Source organism: Protopterus annectens, chromosome 11.part0 (assembly GCF_019279795.1).
Source record: "Protopterus annectens isolate FY-2018-M chromosome 11.part0, PAN1.0, whole genome shotgun sequence".
Lineage (NCBI taxonomy): Eukaryota > Metazoa > Chordata > Ceratodontiformes > Protopteridae > Protopterus > Protopterus annectens.
In genome coordinates, this window is record NC_056745.1 from 74,433,487 (window position 1) to 74,451,760 (window position 18,274).

Consider the following 18,274-nt stretch of genomic DNA (forward strand, 5'->3'; position numbering starts at 1 on the left):
GTTTTCCCGATGTTAGTTTTCAATGTTCCGGATGTTTGATGTATATATATATATATATATATATATATATATATATATATATATACTCAACTATTCTCTTCCTATCTAACTTTCAGGTATATAGTACTAAAGATATTGGTGCAAGTTTCAATATTTGTTTATTATTTGCTCAAACAACAAAGCAACATTATGACTCTCCATCATGAAAAAGGTGTGCACACTTACCTTGGCAGAAAAATATACCATGGAAAATCTATGACCATCTGTGCCTGTGGATACAGTATACCCATAAACAAGTAAAGCCAGTTTTTTACTAGTAAGACACATCTAAACAATGCGTATAGCATTGGTTACCTAAGAGATGATGTATAAAGCTGTAGCATTTTTGTATTTCAGAATATTACACTGGAGCAAATCTTTTTGTTAAGTATTTTCAGTTTTAATATATAGTACATGTGCAGAGACACTAAAAACAGTTATAAAATTATATTCCTCAGTGCAAAGTTTCCAGTACAAAAGTAGCTGTATTCATACCTGCTAAGTAAGGATAGGCATCTACTTGAAATGGCATTAGCTGTCATCTTGAACCTGTTAAATTAAATCAGAATAATTAAAGGCAAAAGAACGTACAGTTAACATACCACCAAATCTGTAACTCATTTCTACATCTTTATGTTATGATCGCCACCCCAGGGTTGTATGGTCATTTTATTTAGAGCTGTCATGAATATCCGCAGACACCTGCTTTTGAAATAAACAAACAACTATAACAGCATACAAAATGGCATACCAGAAAGGTAATTACCAGTTTCATCTCACATCTCCAACTCTAAAGTAATTAGCATACTAGACCTAATGCATCACAGGATTGCTTCATTCCTGAAGACACCATAGGATGTTATATTGCCGTATATACTAGTAAAAAGCTGTACAAACCTTCTGTCTTCACATCCCCCATCCACGCAAGGAAAGAGCAGAGAAGCCTCTGTAAAAACTATGGTATGCTGATAAGGTATCTTCCCTGCACATTTTTAATACTTCTGAATGATATTAAACTGTACAAATACACCGTTAATAATCTTTTTCACATTTTTGCAGATAATTATCTTCTGTTAGCAACACTTGAGGTAGCTGAGCAGTTTTTCAACAGCAATGAAAATATAGTCATATCCAAGGGAAATCAGTTACGTACTTCTCCCTTGGATACAGTTATATTGATGATAACAGAGAAGAACACAAACTTCATAACCACTTTGATTAATTTTGACTGGACTGTAATCTGCAGAGGAAAAAAGTTAGACAAACAATAAAAACATTTGAATTTTGTTCAGTGTCTCTCATGGGAACTATCTAAGTCGAATCAGGACCATTCATATTTGGATCAACAACACTTAGATTCAAGAAATGTCTGTGCATCTTTGCAACACAGTTTAGATGTGGGACTTCCACCTTTGTCCTGGATAGTGGGTTGCAGTAAAGCCCTTGAAGAACGCTCTGAAAGGGTAAGGATCTTGTCTTCCTTGGCTCAAATACCAGGTGTGGCTCTGGTATTCTACTTTTCCTCTGAGACCTTTTAGGAATGACCTCTGAAACTGAAGCACCTCAGTTTCATAAGCAACCTTTGGCATCTGTGCTATACTTTATCCAAACTATAGGAATTAATCAGTGGAATCAGTGCGTTGTGGTCAGTCAGGAGTTGGAAACTATCTAGACCCAATAAGTATCTAGAAATTTCTCACATACTCATACTCCTGCACTGCACTTTTTCTCTTTCTGTGAATATCTGTTCATAACTGGATAGCATTCTGAAACAATGCCCAATCAGTCTCACCACGTGCCCATCCATTTAGAGTAAAGCAGACCCTCGGCCACAGGTACTAGCATTAATATTCACAGCTTTTGCTTGTTTGATGCCATGGTAGCAGCCATGTTTTGTTTGATGCATGCGTTAGAGCAGACAGTTACACACAAGATGGTGGCTATCTCTACATATATAAAAAATATATAAACAAAAAACCGTTCTAAAACTGTAAAGCAAAGTAGAATAATGCCAATAAACAATTAAAACTTTGTAACTAATAAAATTACGAATGGAGAAAAAACACAGCTGAGGCCGAACTGTTGTCTAGCACTTTCATTCCTTTATTGTTGCTAGGAACTTCATCAGAACTGAAAAAAGTACATAGCCATGCTCTATAAATATGCTGTATACAGGAATACCTAATTTGCATATGATGTGATTAGTGGCCAATGGCCAAAGATTTCTTTTCACAATACAAAAGAAGAATTCAAACCAATGATTATGTCCTCATGTTAATACAAGGGCCAATGAAAATGTTTTCAATTCTTACCAATAGTCATTGTGATGTGTGTGTTATAACAACTTTTGAAACTAACTAAGAGTGAGTTGAACAAATACTTAATACCATTGTTTTTTACGATGTTATTGTGTTTACTTTTAACTGATAGGTATATTTCCAATTAAACTAGAAGCTGGAAAATCATAGGACTGACCCTGTAATAGTAGTGGAACCATTGCTTATGTTCTATCACTGTTTAAGAACTAGTGTAGTCAAAACAAACAGTCAGTACATGTTAATTTGCCCATCTTAAAGCACATTTAATGTTCAGAGAGTCATTAAGTCCTGGATGAGTGTCAGAGTTTAAAAGTAACTGCCACCTCAGTTCTTTTAACTCTAACAGAGTTTCACAGTCTCCAAAAACTGTCCAACTTGTTCCAGTACTATGAATTTAAACCCGTTGAAGTTTGTGCATATTGCACTGTGCTTACCTAGCGCATTACTGTCGTCTTTTCGTCTGATGGCAGATAAATGTTCCTTTACTCTATCAGATAATTTTCTGATAGTTTTTCCCACGTAAAATGCTGGGCAGGAGTTACATGCAGCAGCGTACACTAGGAACATGGCGTGACAGTCAAAGTGGTTGTGAAATTTGACTGTTAGATCACAGTGCACAAAAGTGAAGCTGCTGCCAGTCCACATGTGTTTGCAAACTACGCAATGATTACAAGTGAACATACATTTGGGACCTCTGTTTGGTACAGGCTGAGGATAAAAGAAAGGTTTATCTTTTTCAAAAGACATTTTGAGTGTGGTGGTCCGTTTATAAGAGAAAGTGGGATTTTGTCCCAGAACTTTCTTGAGGTCTGCATTTGCTCGTATGATGTTCCAGTTTTTTTGCAAGACTTCTCTTATGTTTCTCATGTCTCTACTGATAGGGAGTGGGTAACTGCAGTTACTATCCGTGGAATTATTTGTGTAATCATTGCGTTTAGGGATGAAACCATGCGGTAAGATTGGTTTATGCCATGTGTGTCTTTTCTGCTACTTCTGTAAAAACTTCACTTATTAGTTTTTCAGGGTAGTATCTCTTCTCGAACATGTGGGATAAGAATTTACATTCTTGTAAAAAGGTACGGTCATCAGATATAATTCTTGAAAGTCTTATGAACTGCCCTTTTAACACGTTCCGTTTCATAAACAAAGGATGTTGGCTCCGAAAATCAAGAAAATTATTTCTGTAAGTGTCTTTGCGATACACATTGGAGTTGAGAGTGTATCCTGGGTTTACTATGGTAATTTCAGTATCCAAAAAGTTGATTTTATCACCGCATCCTGATGTCACAAAGTCTAAATAAGGTAGGTTGTTATTGAGGTTCTGTATAAAATACCAAGGACATGGAGGGGGGATATTTGTCACCACACTTTTGGAGGTGTTTTCTCTCCTTTTATTGCTTGATAGTTGCTGAGTATCAGATGTGGACCTAGATGTTTGGTAGAAAGGGTGCGAGTTACATAACTAGCAATTCTGTAATTCTGCCATAGGATAGTCACACACACACACACACACACACACACACACACACACACACACACACACACACACACACACACATGCAGAATTATGGGTGAGTGGGAGAATCATCAAATCACCTGTAGCAGATGTTTAGGATGATGAAGGAAACTGGAGAATTTGGCAAAAAAAAAAAACATACATGGAGGATTTGCCAGATCTCCACACAGGACTCCCTAGATGAGAAACCAAACTGCAGATCCAAGCACAGTAAGGCAACAATATCAGCCGTTTTGCTGCAATCACAATAAGAGCAGGGAACACCAAGCCCCACCCCCATCTCAGGCCTTCTATCTCTGTACATTACTGCTTATTTACCTCTTCTGTCTTGTACAAATCCTTGCAAAGTAGAAGTGATTGTTTCCAGAACTTTCAGTAAGTATACAATAAGTATCTTCTCAACTGCCGAACATATTTGGGTGGTCTGCCACTGCAATACTAGCTGGTTTTGGTTATTTTTACTGTTTATATTTAAAATCTTCTGTCTCCAAAACAGTTCAGCATTTATTCAGAATATTTTCGCAGAGCATTATTGGCAGGATTATCTATAAAAAGCCACTGGACTGGGCTCCTAACCTCAAAGACAATGGAGCAGCTGCATCTTGGCTTTTAATAGAAAAGAATCATTTTAATGTGATTTTTTTTAGGCCCCAGCATATATAGAGAATGGAAAGGTAACATTCATGTAGAACACAAACTCGTTTTAGGTCTGAAATCATGTCAACATTATGTATTTACCTACAAATCAGTTGAGTCTCAAAGATCATTTACACCTTACCAATGCCCACCACCATGTCACACCCTCCCTTATAAGAAAGGCAATATATGTCAGTCAGGGAGTAAAATTAACAGTACCCATCCAATCATTCATGTTTGAATTAACGGATACCAACTTATAAACAAAAACACTGAATTTATTCTCACATGCTCACTCTCTGGCTGCAATTTCAAAATGGCACTGAGTATAGCACATATTTATATATACACATTCAGTCCTTGATATGCTTCTTAAAGACACAGTACACGCTCTGTTCTACATCCTCCCTATTTGAGAAATAGACCATGCAATGCTGAGAACATCAGTTCACATGCAAACAGTACAAATAGCTCTTTGTCATGCAATTAAACAGAACTAGGTACTTATATACAGTTATGTCCAGGTCGCTGTGTATTTCACACTAAGTTTCGAAGTACAACCAAATTGTGTGACATAAACGTGAGAATTAGACTTAGCAACTGGAACTGTCTCTGCTGAATGTTCAACCTTAGGAATATCAGGAACATCATCAGGAATGGAATTAGAACATAAGGCATGTTCTGGAACAGGAATATTGTCTGGAATGCTCTGAGATCTGGAGTCTGTATCACAGGAATAATGCTGCAATAACAACTCTGGTGCAGGATGAAGATGTCTGCAATTTCTCCTGTACTCCACACCCTCAGATTCTGCAAAGTAGGATCTCAGCTCGGTACATATACCTGCTACTTGACCAATCTGGTTGAAACCTTTCGTGGTTTGGATCCTCACTGTCTCTCCTTCTTTCAAAGGATGAAGAAATCATATTATAACCAAACTTCTGGATAGAATGCATCCTGAATAATTGGGCTCTGATGTTTCTGTTGTTTTTAGCTTTGGGCCTCAATAAACTGGAACTAATAGACAGTGTTGTTCTGGCTTACCTGGGCATAAGTCTCTGAGTAGGCAAGCCAAGTATATCATCACAGGGTATGTTTCTGAGATTAAGTAAATTCAAAACACATTGATATTATCATGCTTTGACCTTTCAAGTAATTGCTTTGCACTTTGCATGCACGTTCAGCTAGTCCATTTGACTGTGGATATTCTGGACTACTAGTAACATGTACAAAGTCCCATTCTCTTGTAAATTTCTAAAATAACTGACTAGTAAATTGTGTACCATTGTCAGAAATAAGTTTTTGTGGACTACCATGGACTGAGAAATGACGTTTCAACTTGGTAATAACAGTAGTGGATGTTAGAATATGGAGTAAATCAATCTCAAACCAGTTTGAATAAGAGTCTACCAATACTAAGTAATACTGATTATTCCACTCGAATAAGTCAGTGGCTACTGTTGACCAAGCTAGTTCAGGAACTTGACTTAGCTGAAGTGGTTCTCTTTGCAAATGCGGTTTAGTACCATTGCATATTGAACAAAAAGAAAGTACTTTATCAACGTCTTTCACTAGTGAAGGCCAAAATACAATTTCTCTCCCCCTTCTTTGGTACATTCTGAACCTGGGTAACCACAATGCAAAATCTGCATGTATTCATATTGTAAGGAAGCAGGAACAACAATTTTAAGATATTGAAAATAATGCCATCTTCCATCAACATCTCATCTCTGTAAGGAAAGTAGAGTTGCACTTCAGGTGGTACACTAGATTGCTTTCACAGCCGTCCAACATTAATGAAGTGGTTGAGCTTTTGCAAAATTGGATCAGTCTTTGCATGATCTCTCAGCTCATCAAGTCTTGTGGTAGAAAACTTACACACTGTCATTACATCAAAGTCAACATTCTCTGTGTCAAGCTGTTCCACTGTATTTCTGGGCGACCTGAATAAGGTATCAGCCAAATAAAGAAGTTTGCCTTTTGTATAGACCATTTTGAAGTTGTATTTTTGTAATTTGAGCATAATTCTTTGTAATCTTGCTGAATGCATAGGCTTCATTAGAATAGTAACAAGCGAATGGTAATCAGTTTCAGTTTGAATAGCTCGACCATAGATATAATCATGAAACTTTGAACATGCAAATACTATTGCCAAAAGTTCTTTCTCAGTTTGAGCATACTGCATTTCAGTTTGGGTAAGTGTTCTAGATGCATAGGCTACTGGTCTGCCTTCCTGAAGAATAACTACGCCAAGACCAAATTTTGGAGCATCACATGATAGTATCTTAATGTAGGTGGGGTGGCAATTTTCTGCTTAAGGTCTTCAAATGCCTTCTGGTGCTGTTCCAACCAAGACCATGTAATATTTTTGCGCATTAGCTCTCTTGAAGGTGCTGTCAACTCGCTGAAGTCTGGTATGAACTTGCCTAAATAGTTGACGATGTCAAGGAAACATTGTAGAGTTTGAATATTATCTGGTGCTGACATCTCAAAAATAGCTGCTTGCTTAGATGGGTCTGGTCTTAAGCCAGTGTTGATAAATAAATGACATACATATGTATCTTCTGGTAGTCTGAATTTGCACTTTAGAGGATTGTGCTTTAAGTTCACTTCACTTGCTCTGTCTAGAACTCTCATAAGGTTTCTGTCATGCTCTGCTTCACCATTGCCTCCAACCAATGAATTATCTACTATTATGGCAGTGGCATAAGGATAACCTGAAAAAATATGCTGCATTGCATGCTGGAAGACTTCACTTGCAGAATTTATTCCAAATGACATATGCAGGAATCTATATCTGCCAAAACGGGGTACCAAAAGTGGTTAGTAATGAGGATTTGAGATCAAGCATCACTTGCCAAAATGAAGAAGGTCATGTGATTTTACTGAATGAAAAGCGCTTAAAGGTATTAAATATTTTGTGAACCACTCCTGGAGTTGCTGTTTCTTTGAGCAAAATGAACTTTTTGCATCCAAGACAGAAAAAACAGTGGCATTCAATACTAGGGCTGTGAACTCTACGACTCTAGGTTCATAGGTTCATAGATTAGTACTAGGCTAACTGCTCTTGTGGGCCATTTCATGCCTAGCCAATTACCCAGTACGCATTGGATGATGTGGTCTCTTTAATGCTTTGCTCAAATCTCTTGGGTCAATACATATTCTGATTTCATTTGAGCCTTTCTTGTGGGCTGCTACCATAGATGACACCCATTCAGTTGTTCTAGCCATCTGAGCTTTGACTTTATCCTGCATAGTTATTGGAACTTTTCTTGCTGGTCTGACTACTGGACTGACATCTGGGTCTAACTTCATAGACTACACAACTGGAAGTTTGCCCAACTTGTCATAGAAAACATCAGCATACTCTGAGAAAATGGCTTCAGAAAAATTGGAACTGGGATATGCACTTATATGATAACCCTCTTTGGTAAAAGAAAGCAGATTCATTCTCAAACTGTCTCTGAGACCCAAAAATGACCACATAGGTCTTCAAACTACATAGAATAACAAACTGCAACAGTCTTAGCCAGATAACATGAAAGCACTACTGAGCCTTCGGTTTGAATTTCCTCACTTCCATAAGCAACAAGTTTCACACTACTAGCCACAGTGAGTTGTCATTAGTTCTGACCTTAGCAAATGTGTCTGCTGATATAACATTACACTTTGAACCAGTGTCTACTTTGAGCTTGGTGGAGTTACCATTGATCTGGACAGTACAAAACACTTCATTCTTTGCCAACAAAGTCACTGCATCAACCTTTTCACCAATTACTGATACACCATCTACAAAGAAAGTAGAATTTCAGCTGTCTATATGATCAACTTGCTTTTTTGAGTGACCCTTCTTTATAACCGCGTGAGGCTTACTTGATTTGCAAAACTTTTGAAAATTGTTCCATTTTTTACACTTTTAACATTGCTGACCAAATGCTAAGCATTTTTCTCTTTTAGACTCATGATTGACACCACAATGTGACAGTTAACAATAAAGCTGGATTTGGGTTTTGCTGACTCACGTGTGTACTGCACTGAGCATGCTCCTTTCTCAGAACTTGCTGAAAAAGTACATGGTTTCCCTGATGAACCATCAGGAACTGTGGCTGCCATGTGCTTAGGCCTGCTTCTGTTTGGCACATGTTGCATGTTATCTACATTTGCTCTGAAGCCTGCTGAAACCATGCTCTTGTCACATGCAAGCATACTTGTGTGCCTTTCTGCAACTTCATGGATTTGACAAATCTCAATGGCTTTACTGAATGTTAAATCACTGTCACAAGGCAAAATCTTTCTCACAGCAGCATTATTAACACCATACACAAGCCTGTCCTTTATTAATTCATCTTTTAAGTCACCAAATTGACACATTTTAGCTTTGTTTCTTAGGTCAGAAATGTAAGCTGCAAAAGCTTCCTCTGGTTTCTTATCTCTTGTGCAAAACAAATGCCTCTCATGTAATATTTGTCTAGGGGTTGCACATTTCCCTGAATATGCATTTAAAACACTCGGGGTCTTTCCTTGATTCAGCCTGTACAACAATATGACAATTTTCACCATCCCCCTCATATACTGCTGGTGCATACACAAATGAACGCTCTCTTTCAATGGCCTCTGACCCAGCTAGGTTTAGCAAAATGAATGCCCTAGTGCATGCATCTTTGTCAGAATAAGCTTCTTGTATAAAAATATTATATTCTTGCTCAAATATTCTCCAATTCTCTGCAATATGCTGATCAAATACAAGTGGTTAGGTCTTTCAAAATCTGTCTGCCATATTAACACATACCAGTGAAGGGTTCTGCAAATATGCACGAACACACACATATACACATATGCCAGAAATTTATGCCAGTATTTGTAACTTTGCCTAATGACACAACAGGCCTCTGAATAACTGAACTTTGTGAAATAAATCTCTCAGGCACTGTAATACTCTTGAAATTGCTGTACTGCAAAAGCAATTTATCATCATTTTAAGAAAAATTTCAAATAACTGCACTGAGTGAATGAACTGGGCAGACGAAGCTCAGAGTAAGAAACATTTTGAAATAACTGCACTTTGCAAATAAACAGTACAAAGCACACTGAAACTTCCCCAAAATTGTGGTACTTTGCTAGATAATTCTTTATAGTGCAAGAAACACTTATGTAGTGGTGGCACTTTGCAAATAGACACACCCAGCACAAGAAATGTTTCAAAATGGCTGTACATTGACTATACTTCATGAAATAGTTGCACTTTGCAGACAAACAAACTCTTCAAAATACATGCATAGTAATAAGCACACGCTGTAAGCGCTTTTACACACTTTGAGATACATCGAATAACTCTAGTTATGCCCCTGATACAATATAAAGTCAAAGTTATGCCGAAATACAGCACTTTGCCAAAAACATGCAGTCACCTTGCTTTGTTTATACTTAATGTGGCCTTTTTTTACCCTTATTATATTCGTTTTGCTCATTTAATCTCTTTCCATGCCCATTGTACTTTTCTTGTGCTCGTTTTACTCTAAGCATGCCTGTTTTGCTTTTCTGATAATTGTTTTATCAGATATCTTAGTCTTAAACACTTTGTTTAATTAATAAACCTTTTGTGCCTCTCGCGTGCAGTTTGTACCCTTGTAATGCTCCATTTTACCTTTTTTATAAAATAAACTGTTCATGCCAGTTTTCATTACCTTTGATTCTTTTCTGGCTCTTTTTTGTGCTTGTTTCTTTTAGTTTACCTTCACTGTTATCTCTGGACCTCATGGTTCCAAATATCAGTCTCTGGAATCCTGGTTCTGACACCATGTTGCTTGTCTAGTCAGGATGTAATAGACGAGTCTTTGTGGGTCCTGTTCAAGCAGCTTTATTATGTACAAACACATCATGATTGTAGCTTATTAACTTTAACTTAGGTAACTTATATACAACTAACTGCATTCATTCTCACATGCTCACTCTCTGGCTGCACTTTCAAAATGGCACTGAAAATAGCATGTGCCTGCTATTTATATATACACGTTCAGTCCTTGATGTGCTTCTTAAAGACACAGCACACATGCTCTGTTCTACAGGTTAAGGGTGGATGGATGGATTTATTTATTTGTTTGTTTGTTCATTTATTTATTCATTCATTTATTTATTTTTACAGCTGAGTCAGGAATCAAGGGCAGAATCATCTGTAAAACGTAACTGTAAATGGCAGAGGCATCACTGTGACGAGTTCACGCTTCTAATGAACAATTCTATGGGACTAGTACATCTGATTGGAACAATCTGGTGATTAATATTTCTACATTTGATTTCAATGTATGTGTGCAAACTGTGAACTTTTTCTGTCTTTGATAATGGATATAAAGTAGTTGCACACTATTGATATTAACAGCTTAATCATATCAGTAGGTTGAAACAGATTTAAAAACATTAATCACACTGTAGACCGTAGAAAATATTTAAAATGACAATAGGAATAAAATGCTGACAGCATTCAAGATTTTGCCTGTAGAGAACTAGAAAATCAAAAATTTTAAAGGCAATTTACTGTTATTTATGTATTTATTTATTTATTTTAGTTGAAGTTGGTCACTGTCATGTTAGTTTTGATGGTATAGCTTCCAGTGTAATCTTTGCACTTGTTGATTTGTTTCTTTTTTGTATGGAGGCTGAAAGTTGCCCTAATGCTATAGACATAAGGCTATGTCAAAGCTGGGTATTTTCAAAAAAGTCCTAATTATGCACTTGCTTTCCACCAATGAGCCCATAAAAGGGGTGAAACAACAGTCGTCTACAAGTAGTTGGGGTTGGCTTTATTGGGCAGAATGCCTTGATAAAGAAATAAAAAAGTAAAATGTCAGTGAACATTCAGAAGCCATATAGATGGAGCACTTGTATGTCTTTAAGTGGATATTTGCATAATTCCCATGAGCCTTGTTCAAAGGAGGTTTAAGGTATTAGATAGTTAAGACTCTGGTTTTCCAGGGTCTTTTTTGATGTTCTTGCCAGTTGAAAAACTGGAGATTTTCCAAAAGTGCTAAGTGACATTTCCAATGCTGTGATGGGGCAGTTTTCTTAAAAGCCACTGTAGAATATACAGTATGAAACCTATTCTGAAGCATTTCATGAACAAGGTTTTACATCCAGAATATTTATGCACTGTATATATGAATATTAAAGATATCAGCATTTGCATTAAAGCAATTACTGTATTATGTTTCTGTATTTTTGTAAGCAGAAGCTGAAAAGATAGTGAACTGTTGAGTGTTCCATCTTATGGAAAACAACTGAAGAACCCATACAGGGGACAGCTAAGAGTTTACTAACAGATAATCCTACCATAAACACATTTTGACCAAACCACAAGTCAAATGTTTTTTAAACTGTTCCAAACTTCCCAAACTACTAAATTCAAGTGATAAGATGTTCCACACCTTACCTACTCTTTGATGAAAATAAAATACCCAAACCTCTTGTGTAGTTAGATCCACCAAGAAACCACAATTCCTGGTATTAAAATTAAGAATTAAAAATCTAATGTCTGACATGGAACAAAGTAAATTATTTGAACAATACTTATATACCAATAAGTCTCTACTAATTACCTTGTACCACACAGAACACTGTGATAATTTTCTTTGTCAATCAATATAAGAATGCCATCTCATCCCCATATTATTTATTTATTTATTTATTTATTTATTTATTTTACATTTGTTGACCGGGATAGTCCAACTGGATCAAAGTCCATTTACAGTGGAGGCCTGGGGAGATAAGCTCCAAACATATACAAGTACCAACATAAGAGGAAGAAAATAAAAAATAATATAAAATAAAAATGCAGATAAAATAAAAATGCAGATAGAAAATGCATTCAGACTAAATAGTACATATTTGCATGTAGGTTATTTCCAAAAGTACATAGTTAAGCATTGACTAGACAAGTTTACAGGATAGAAATTACCCTGGTTATAGTCAGGAGAAATTAACAATAGCTATTAGATAAGTAAATTACATTCATGTTGATGGCTTAGACAGGCTTGTCAGAGTGGTATAGCCAATTTAATGCCAGATGTTGTTTAATTGTGGATTTAAATTGGCATAGGGAGGAGACCATGGTCATGCCAGCTGGAAGTATGTTCCAGATTCTACCTACCTACCTAATACTTCTTGTAAATGACTTTTGAATACTGTCAAATCTCATTAACTGATAATTATTTGAACGTTCAAAGGACAGCAACATTCTATAATGGGTCTAACTACACCCTTGCATAATGGTACCAAAACACAGATTTCCCATCTTACAAAGCATCATCTGATATTACGTAAAATGCCATAACACTTCCATATTACACTAATCATAAATTCATTAAAATTAAGACCAGAGTCCACAATAATTTCCATGTCCTTCACCAACCTTGCTTTAACAAGCAACTGGGAATCTGTTGCATAAGGCTAACCAAGATTATTTAAACATTAATGAAGGACAATACCTGTGGCAGGGCTAACCATCTGGCAGAGTGAACCTTGGCTCTAGACTACATTTTCTAGCATTAAACTGCATGCCAGCTGTAGTGAACCAGCAAAACAATGTATCCAGATATGTTCATAATGTCATATGCTCATGGGTATTACAATAGCACCTACTTTGGTGTCCTCAGCAAACCCACCTAACCATATGTTATCATGTATCAGAAAACGAGTCATAACAATTCCAAATAATACTGGCTCCACCACTGTCCACTGGGGAATCCCATTGAAAATAGCCTTGGATTCAGAAATACCATGATTAATTTGAACCATGATTCTTCAACCTGACAACCAACTTGCTAACTACCCAATAATATAATGGTTTATATTAATATCAGACATACAGTCCAGAATTATATTGTGTGGTACAAAATCAACTGCTTTTGTGAAGTCAAGATAAGTCTACATCAACACAACTGAAAGAACCTTATCTAAAGAACAAAAACATCCTGGTACAAACTCAACAGATTAGTTAGACAGGAGCAACCAGAAATAAAACCATGCTGATGGATGTCGAAAGCAAGGCCAGACACTTGAATAGTATTAAATATAATTCTTTCAATAAGTCTACAATCCTCTACCTAAGACCCAAGTACTGAAGTAGGAATAGGCAAAAATAGCCTCCCTTCATATAGCAGCTACAAACCCATAAGCCAAACAATCCAGAAACAACTCAGCTAAGCAATCCACTATGTTATTACAAATTTGTTTTAAAAACAAAGCATTAAGGCTTTCTCTCTGGCTCTGATCCAGCTGTGGCATTGTGTTTAATAGACTTTAAAGAAGTCTTAATATAATCAACAGATTGTTGGGCAATTACTGCTCTATATGAAAAGATATTGAAGGAGCTCTTCCAAATAAATTATTAGTAAATGCCATCACCACTGCCACTGGGTCAGTGACTGTTTTCCCATTACTTCTTAAACAGTAATTAGATACCTGATCTTTCCCATAGCTTCTAAAATGTTTGAACAAAGTGTTACTCTTATGGTATGAACTATCAGTCACTCTTTGTTCATAAGATCTCCTACTTCTCTGAGCAAACCTCCTAAATTTTTTTTAGTTTTATCATAAAATATTATATTTCTCTGACTCAGAGCTTGTTTAAACCTCTGCCAATAATTTTTCAGTTATCGATTATATTTTGAAGATTTACTACACCACAAAACTGGAAAAATCATTTCTACCTTTAGGAATATTACATAACGGAACACATTTTCATCTAACTTACAAATACAGTTATAAAAGAGTGATTATCTAATCACACTGCTTTTACCATCCGTAATATTTTTCCTCTGCCAGGATATACTTGCCAAATAATCAGCACTACAAAATTTCCTTAATACCATAAATTCAATATTTAATATAACATCCTGAATGTTAAATATGCATGCAACACCTTCATGATCTGAGTTTCCAAGCTCATGTACAATATTATACCTGGAAATCAATGGTTTGTCACTAATCTAGATAACATCAAAAGATTTTCCTTCATGGTGGCCCCATTAACAAGCTGTGTGTCACAAAACAGGATGCTATCCTCCAGAATTCTATTTACGACCATTGAGCTACTGTTTGGCAATCTAATGTGGAAATTTGCAAACCTGTAATAACATATGTGATAGTGAACACAAACGGGTATATTATTTTAACCTTTTATTACCACTGTTGCTATTAATAATATAGGTGTTTTGTTTGTTGCCCACTCTAGGGAAACTAATTAACTTGTTTATGTTAATAAATATTCCCTCATTTGGCAGTAAAAGTGCACTGATTGTTTGAAATGTTCCTGCATATTTATAAGAAAACTCATTACTCAGTCTACATCATTTACCATAATTGCATAAGAACTATATTTATTGTCTCAAACCACTTCAAAAGGTTTGGCATTTTAGATCAAGTAAAATGTACTTTTAGCACTGCTTGCTTGTAAAATAACTTACCCTAAGGAAATGTTTCAGGATAATGCTCAGATTCCTAAATGTCTAACAATTAATATGTTTATTGTTTTCTGGCATGAAAGTACTGTCCTTAGACACTGCTTGTGCTGCTCACTACAGATTACTACTAATGTACTACTACTTTTGCAACTTTATTGAAAAATGTGGTTATATGTTTGCAATATGCTGCGACATCCCTTACTATAACAGGATTTTTTTGGACCACAGTACCGGCAGGACAATAGTACTTCACCAGAGGATGTGCTTCTAGACACTGTATATTTATACAGTTTGATAAAAAAGTACATCTGTGCAATTTGCTTCACGTGGGGTTTAGATTGAAAAGTGTTGTTATGGTACGCTTACAACATGTATCACACCAGTGTTTATAATCTTGAAACAGATGTAAGGAAGTGAAGAACAGACTTTATTGTTCCAAATGCTCCTTCACTCAGAATAAGTTATAGCCCTGTGCTGTCTGACGGAGCTATCCATCACACCACAGTACGGTTAAGTGTGCCTCAAGTACGTTCATGCAACAACTTGGTAAAATACATCGACAAAAGCTAAGCTGCTTTTCTTTAGCTTGCAGCAGTCTGCCGTCATGACGGCCTGATTGTGATTCATAAAGAATACACAAACAGTTGTCATAACAGCAGTCGGACCTCAAATAAATGCACAAGCTTACACACACACAGACACACACACAGACCTACAAACCTACACCACACATAAATGCATGAGCACACGCACTCACACACACACACACACACACACACACACACACACACACACACACACACACACACACACACACACACACACACACACACACACACACACACACACACACACACACACACACACTCTGACCCAGACTACGCATAAATGTACAAGCTCTGTCTCACACACACACTCTCACACATATGAACCACAAACATACGCAAATATACACACACACACACACACACACACACACACACACACACACACACACACACACACACACACACACACACACATACACTCACACACACTCTGACCCAGGCTATGCAAAAATGTACAAGCTCTGTCTCTCACACACACACACTCTCACATATATGAACCACAAACATACGCAAATACACACACACACATACACACACACACACACACACACACACACACACACACACACACACACACACACACACACACAGACCTAGAAACCTAGACCACACATAAATGCATGAGCACTTGCACTCACACACACACATGCACACACACACACACACACACACACACACACACACACACACACACACACACACACACTCTGACCCAGGCTACGCATAAATGTACAAGCTCTTGTCTCACACACACACTCTCACACATATGAACCACAAACAATACGTAAATACACACACACACAGACCTAGAAACCTAGACCTCACATAAATGCATGAGCTTGCACGCACACACACACACACACACACACACACACACACACACACACACACACACATACATAAACTCTGACCCAGGCTACACATAAATGTATAAGCTCTGTCTCACACACACACACTCTCACACATATGAACCACAAACATACGCAAATACACACACACACACACACACACACACACACACACTTACATAATGTACATATTTGCACATACATCACACAAATTCTAACCTAAATATACCACCACTTCTTTTCCAACTACAGACAAGCTATAGCAGAAGCCTATTGCTGCAATATTATTTCAATGTAATGACTGGTCTTACTGTTAATATTGTTAGTGTTTCCTCAAGGTTTTTCTTTTTTTTCTCACGTCTGAAGTTTATCAGCCTTTTTTTTTTTTTCTCCTCAGGACCTTGCCCAGGTACTTTATTTATTTAGTCATTTCTGACCCCTGTCCTAAATGGGAAGCCATATGCCAAACTTTCTTACCCAGAGAGAAACAAATGGGGTAAAATGCTGTCTGTGGGTGGCTTAATGGTGAAAAAAGTGCTGAAAGGACAAAAAAAACCACACTTTTTGTTGTTATAGTTTATTTATTGATTACTGGCTGGGTAGACTGGCCAAAAAGCCTTTTCAGACATAAGTCAAAGACATACATTCAGTGAGTATGATACACTTAAAAGGTTATTTCAAAGAAAACACTGGAGACAATGAAAGCAGCAGAACTTTGGAAGGTTATCAAATTCTGCAAAGAGAGAGAGATTCTGTATCAAGACTTCAAACCTCTTGTGCTATTCCGAAGGTCAGTTTCAAGTAATGCCGTATCAAAAAAAAAAAAACATTGAAGGGATTAAACATTTACTTTACAAGTATTATTAAGAAAGTCAACAATAAGAATTGTTTTGAGTTCTTTTTTTAGAACACGGAAATATTTTGTAAACTCCTTACCATAAAAGGCTGCGTGCTTCTCTGTTTGCCAGTGTTTCTCAGATGGTGATTGATGTATACTTAAACATTAAACTTTGTAGTGGGTTTACATTACATGCATCATACAAACTATAGCAAAATAGTAAGTCAATGAATATTTGTATCTGATTTAAATGAATATTTGTCTTTCACAGCAGATCAACAGCAAACAATGTACTAAACCAAATCTTGGTGTGGTAATTCTCTTTCTGTTTTTTTTTTCTAACAAGGAACTCTAAAATATTTTTTGAAAAGATATCAACTACGTACCCTCTGTACATTCAGTCTCTTGTCTCCTGCCCTTGAGTCTTTCATATTGTTTCTCTGATCTGTTTTATTCTCCATGTTCATAAACATTATGTGTCTTCACTAAAGAATATCAAGTTGCCTTTGGCTACCCCATTCCTCTGTCTTCCCTCACAACTGGTAATTTGTCCTATTTTTCAGGCTATCTAGCTTCTGTTTTTTTTTGCTTGTTCCTTTTCCTTTATAGCATGTCCATCTCTTTTCCTGTTAGTTCTTTAGTCTTACCCTGCTCCTCAACTCAACCATCTTGTTCTTCTGTGTCTTAGGTTCTTCACTAATGTCAAACTCCTTCAGTTTCTACTCCATCATGATACTTTCAGACTTCCTTCCATTCATCTTCTTCAGTTGTCCATCTTTGATCTAGCCTCTAGAGACACCTCACTTTTGTTTTTCTCCATCGTACTCCATATTCCTGCAATGACTATCAGTACCTTGATCTAGCCTCTAGAGACACCTCACTTTTGTTTTGCTCTGTCGTACTCCATACTCCTGCAGTGACTATCAGTACCTTGATCTAGCTTCGAGAGACACCTCATTTTCATTTTGCTCTATCGTACTCCTGCAATGATTATCAGTACCTTGATCTAGCCACTAG